General features: G+C 34.5%; 1 pseudogene; it reads left to right on the top strand.

Moving 5' to 3' along the window:
* Window positions 1-675: 675 nt before the first annotated feature.
* Window positions 676-1702, top strand: LOC104107927 (AAA-ATPase At3g28510-like; annotated as a pseudogene).
* The last annotated feature ends 4254 nt before the right edge of the window (window positions 1703-5956 follow it).

Genomic DNA, 5956 nt, shown 5'->3' with positions numbered 1-5956 from the left:
GGATTGATTGTGTGACTTATGTTGTCTAGGTATACAACAAAGCTCGACTGTTCAAAGATATCAAATCTACCGATTGACCGAGTATATCAGATATAAGTTCACTACGGAAAGTTCAAAGGGAAACCTACTTATCAAGATGCAATTAATTATTGCATGTAAAACACACACGCGTCCGTGCATTCCTTTATTTTATAGCCATTCCCCATTCATGTGGGAGATTATTGGGATTTTAAGCTTGTGTATCTTAAAGAGGGTGAATGAGAAATGGAGAAAAAATAAAATATTTGAGTTTCCATCCTTGGCAAAGGGACATTATCCCATATTGGAGGAAGAAAGGCTTTTGATGGGTATATATATAATTGCTCTTCTTCTAGCTCTTAAAGAGTTAAGAAGAAGGCAAGGCTCAGCTCGGTTTCGGCTTCGGCTTCGGATTTGGTCAAAGATCGATTAATTGATTAATCTTTTTGGAAAAAATTTCTTTCAATTATTTAATTAAATAATTAACGAAAAATTCAATCTAGAATAACCTATTCCTTTCAATTTAATGATTTGCTAATTAATTAATTAAATATTAACGAAAAATTCAATCCGAAATTCTGCTGGCGCTTTCACAAGGAAACACGGAAGAAGGTAAGTCGATTGAATTCAAAAACAATAAACATAGGATTTACTGTAACGACAATAGTGGGGATAATTATTAAACATGTTGGTATGGTATGTGGAAGCACATTAATTTCGAGCATCTTGCAACTTTTGATACTTTGGCTATGGACCCTAAGAAAAAAGAGGAATTAAAAAATGATCTCGTTGCTTTTAGTGAGGGGAAGAACTTTTATTCTAATGTTGGAAAGGCGTGGAAGCGCGTCTATCTTCTTTACGGTCCACCTGGAACGGTCAAATCAACAATGATTGCAGCTATTGCTAACTTCTTGAACTATGATATTTATGATCTTGAGCTAACCTGCGTTAAAGATAACTTGGTCTTAAGAAGTTGCTCATGGAAACAACAAGCAATTCTATCATTGTCGTTGAAGATATTGATTGCTCCATTGATTTGACAGGCAAGAGAAAGAAGAAAAAGAAAGAGGAAAAATGTGACGATGACTCAGGATTCAGATTCAGATTTTGACTCAGGCTCAGACAGCGAAAAGAAAAAATCCAGCAAACTTACACTTTCAGGGCTGTTGAATTGCATTGATGGAATATGGTCAGCTTGTGGTCAATAAAGAATCATTATATTTACAACTAATTATAAGGAAAAACTTGATCCAGCTCTGATACGTAGAGGTAGAGGACGGATGGATATGCACATTGAGATGTTGTATTGCAGATTTGAAGCATTCAAAGTGTTGGCTAAGAATTATTTGAGAATTGAAAATCACGATTTGTTTGAAGAGATTCAAAGATTACTAGAGAAAGTAAACATGAGTCCTTGTGATGTGGCTGAATATTTGATTCACAAGAGTGCTTCAGGAGGGCCTGAGATTTGCTTGAATAACTTACTTCAGGCTCTTAAAGAGGCCAAGGAAAAAGAAAGAGATAAGGAAAAGGCAAACCAAGATCCAAAAGAAACCAAGGAAGAGGTAAATGCAAAATCAAGATTCAAGAGAAGCCAAGGAAAATAAAAAGTTACCCGCTAAATTAGTTAGAAGTTATGGTCGTCTAAATTTCTTTTTCAAATAATATGTGCCATATTTATCTTCTTAGGTACTACTAGTAGTTTATTATATTGTTATTTAAATGATTTTGTTTATTATGGTATTATACACATGATTTAGTTTATAAGTCGCCTAATGGAACATAATTGTAGCACCTCGGAAAATTTCGAAGTACTTAAGCGCTATTAAAAAATTGATGTGCGCTAATTATATTATTTTGTGTGCAGACGAGGACTATTAATATGATGGATATCAATTGGATATGATAATAAGTGTCCGAGATATATTATAAGTGATGTGGGGTCTAAGGATAGCCCTAAGTCTAAGTCAAGTTGGAAATTACATGATAGACTAAAGTTTCAAATGAGTACGCACAAGACCGAACTATGGACGAGTATATATACATATATATATAAGGATTTATATGATGGACAACCTATCAAATAAAAGATCTTCAAGTCTAGTTTCTAACACTTCAAACCGTTTTTCATTTGGACATTCCTACAAGAAGTGATGACCAAATTACCAAAGGCTGCAGAGGAGTCTGCGGATGTGAAGCATCTGGGGCCGCGTCCGAAAGAAAGGCTGATAGTGAAGTGCTGCCATAGCGTCCAGGTCCGCATCCGAGCTTCAAAAAGGAGTGAAGTGGGGATGCGAAGCATCCAGGGCCGCATCCGAAACCCAGAAATCTGGCCTTATAAATACAAAATCTGGGGAAGAGAGTATTTTGTGTATTGGGGGTTAGGGTTCTTGATGGTGAAGAGACGAGTTTGAGCTCAAATCAAGTACAATCAACTAAGGTAAGTTATTAAAGATGTTTTAGGTTGATTCTTACTTAATATACATGAGTTCTAACATCAGTCTTACATCCAAATACTAGCTTTCATCATCAAATTCTCAAGAACACAAAAATCACCAATTTTGTTTAAGATTGATCTACTAGAGGTACTTTCAATGCCTCAAACTTGTTTATTATGAGTAGTTAGAAGTATTTGAAGCAATTGTTACAAGTGTTAATGGTTGAAAGATTGGATTATAAAACTCTAGTTCATGGCATGAATAGTACTTTTGAGAAAATAAGAGAGAAGATGAATGGTAATCTTGGCGATGAAATTTATGAATACAATGAACCTATGGAATTATTTGTTAGCAAAAGATGGAAGTGATCAACTAAGTAATCACCTGAATTGTATATTTTGCAAGTGTTGATTATGGAAGAAGATGAGTAGTATCATTAATGACTTCGAATGGGTATTAAAACATAAGAATGAAGTTGAATGGTCTAGCATGTAAAACTATTTGGCGATTTGAGTTGTTAGAGGCTAGTAGCCAACTTATGAGCCATGTATGGAGGTTGATCAATATGTTAAGTCATATTTTGATATAATTAGGATATGTAATTGTAGATATCAAGTTGTTGGTGATGTTAAGCATTTTAATCAACATTGAAATGATGAAGGAGGATTGAAAGCTTGTGAATGTTAATAAAGCGAAAGCGAGGTAAGTTGATTAAAACTTACTCTTCTCGAGGGATTTTCTCTAAAAGCATGTTTCGAGTTAATACTTAAGCTATTTGCAAATGTGCTTTCGTGCTTGTGGGGACAAACAAGTACGGATGTCTCCATGTATTAAAATATTATGTTGCATATGTAGTGTCATGATATTTTATAAAATTTTATTTTAAATCTTGTTGGCAAAATGACACTCAAGGTAAATGTTATAAGTTTTTATCAAAACTTACGTATTTACAAGAGTCTATATATTTGAGTGCTAAAGATAAGCTTTCGTGGAAAGTATTTCTTTTGAAAATTGACGAACAAAATGGCACTTGTGGTATCTTTTAAAGATTGATGTTAATTTGCTAAAGGCTTTAGCATGAAAAAGGTTATTTATCTAAATTTTGTTCAAATGATTTAGATTTTCTATAAATTCTTTGATTTGATAAAAATAAATCCTTTGAGGCTACTATGCTATGAATCTATTTTTGAAGTATCAAATATTTTAGGAGTTACTTGTGTTCACCGAGATTGGCTTCGGATATATCGTGTTCGTTGTCATGAAATTACACGTGCCGGTGTAGGCGTAGATGGCCACTTTGTGGTATAGACTACGGCAGAGTGCTCTCCCTCGAGAGAGTACTATTTTGTGCTATTATTAGCATGGCTGAGTCGATTCGTACGGCACTATGATGAGACGACCTGATCAAGTAGGGTATATGATACTTGCCGCTAGGTACATAACCTAGTTGACCTTCTTATGTCAGTGATGGTTAGTACTGCCAGTGAAAGGTAAGGATGATTTTCTTATGTTTAGGCCTAAGAAGCCGAAAGTGATTTCGATGACTTAAAACAAATGGAATGATTTTGTATGATTTTATCCAAAATCTTGGATTAATGTAAGTGTTTTAAAAGTTTATATTGTGGGTTATATTTTACATGGTTGTTATTTAAAATAACAAGGGTCATGAATTGATAAAATTTCTTATCGTTTTATATCAAATATTGGTACATTATTTTTATAAAGTTTGTCCCAAGAACTTAAGTTAGAGAGAGTCTATGACACTTGTTGAGTACCGCTGTGGTGTACTCAGCCCTTAGGGCCCCCCTCCAGGGCCCTGTTTACTTTACATGTTTCAGGATGATGTATGATACATGGCATGCGGTCAGACTAGGATGACTCTCTTTCCGAAGTATTATGAAGCACCACTTTTATTTCGTGGTAGCTATCATGTTCTTCCTTATTTTATTTTGTTTGAATTACTCCAACCGTTGGTTCTATTCTTTGGTATAGAGGCTCCATAGATAGTTATGAAAGGTTGTAGTAATGAGGTTGTACACGACATACATAAAATTATATTTATTTTACTTAATCTCATTGTTATTATCATGAAAAGCGTCATGTGTGATTTTGAATTGGAAAATATTTTATCATTTAATTTGAAAATGTATATGATTTTCAAGGAGCTTCCGCAGTTAAATTGGTTTTCATGCATATGATTTGGGTGCATCACATGATTTGATTCGCTTGGTCCAAGTAGTGTGCCGGGTGCCGGTCACGTGGTTTTGGGTTGTGACAAGAATGACTACTTAAGGTTCATCTATGGTTCACTAACTTCGTAGGTTGGTTTAAGTCAAAATACTTGCAATTCAACCTCAACAACTATTTTGCTACTCTTAGTTGATATTCATATGCATCACGGTCAACTAGACTTAATTTACCTTGTGTCTGGCTAAACATGAATAATAAGACTTTGCTTGGAGGAGGTTAGGATGTTATAGTCAAAAGTAAATTTAGAGTATGTTACCTTTCTGGTCCCTCTGAATCTCTAGGATGTGAGCTAAGGTTCTTAAAAGTTCTCATCAACTATATTTTTTCTTGCATTAATACTTGAACTTGGTGCATTAAACTTGGTTCTTAAACGGGCAAATATCACTTTTAACCCGCGTTAAATTATTTATATTTGGTAGTCAAAAAAATATGTTTAAAATTTGTATAATTTTTGTATATAATATACACAATATATTTATATATATATATATATATATATATATATATATATATATATATATATTTTTAACTATTATTTTGAGAGCGGTTATATAATATCATTTACCCGTAAATAAACTTTTGCATCCTTCATTATTTATCCATGATTTCAAAGGTTAATTTGGTGATCTGAAATAAATTAACAATATTCTTTTTTCCTTATAGGAAAGGCTTCGAACTCTAATATATTGTTGAGGCCTTTGCCCTTTCATTCGGTGGAATCGACAATAATATGTGGCAAAAACTGAAAAGATAGTCCAACTCGAGCTATTAACTACTTTCACTTCACTTACGCCTTTTCATTCAATAGAATTTCTTTTGTAAGCCTTTGTACGGGTAAAACCGAGCCCGCACAAAGAATCCCTCGTATTAGGGTTCGGGCAAGGCACCTGCCTTTGGAGATATCGGGGCCATATCCTCGAGGGCCTATCCGAAGACTGAAGACTTCGGAGAATATTACCAAGTAGCTGCGCACGACTAACAAAAGATCGCGATATCCGTGCCTAACCAGATATCACGGCGCGAATCTCGGCTCGTATCGGTGATCGGCGAAACGAAAGATTTTTACCGTTTTTAGAATTGTACTTAGGGTAAAACTCCCCTACTATATAAAGGGGAAAGATTATTATTCATAGGGACATATTGTAACACGCATATCAAGGCAATATACTCTTATTTTCTCTGTTATCCAACGTTCTTACTTTTGTTCATCAGTTCTTCATTATCGTGAGCCCGGGATCGAAGGCAGGCAT

This window comes from Nicotiana tomentosiformis, chromosome 2 (genome assembly GCF_000390325.3).
Source record: "Nicotiana tomentosiformis chromosome 2, ASM39032v3, whole genome shotgun sequence".
NCBI lineage: Eukaryota > Viridiplantae > Streptophyta > Magnoliopsida > Solanales > Solanaceae > Nicotiana > Nicotiana tomentosiformis.
The sequence above is the reverse complement of the archived record's forward strand: the minus strand, read 5'-3'. Positions and strand labels throughout refer to the sequence as shown.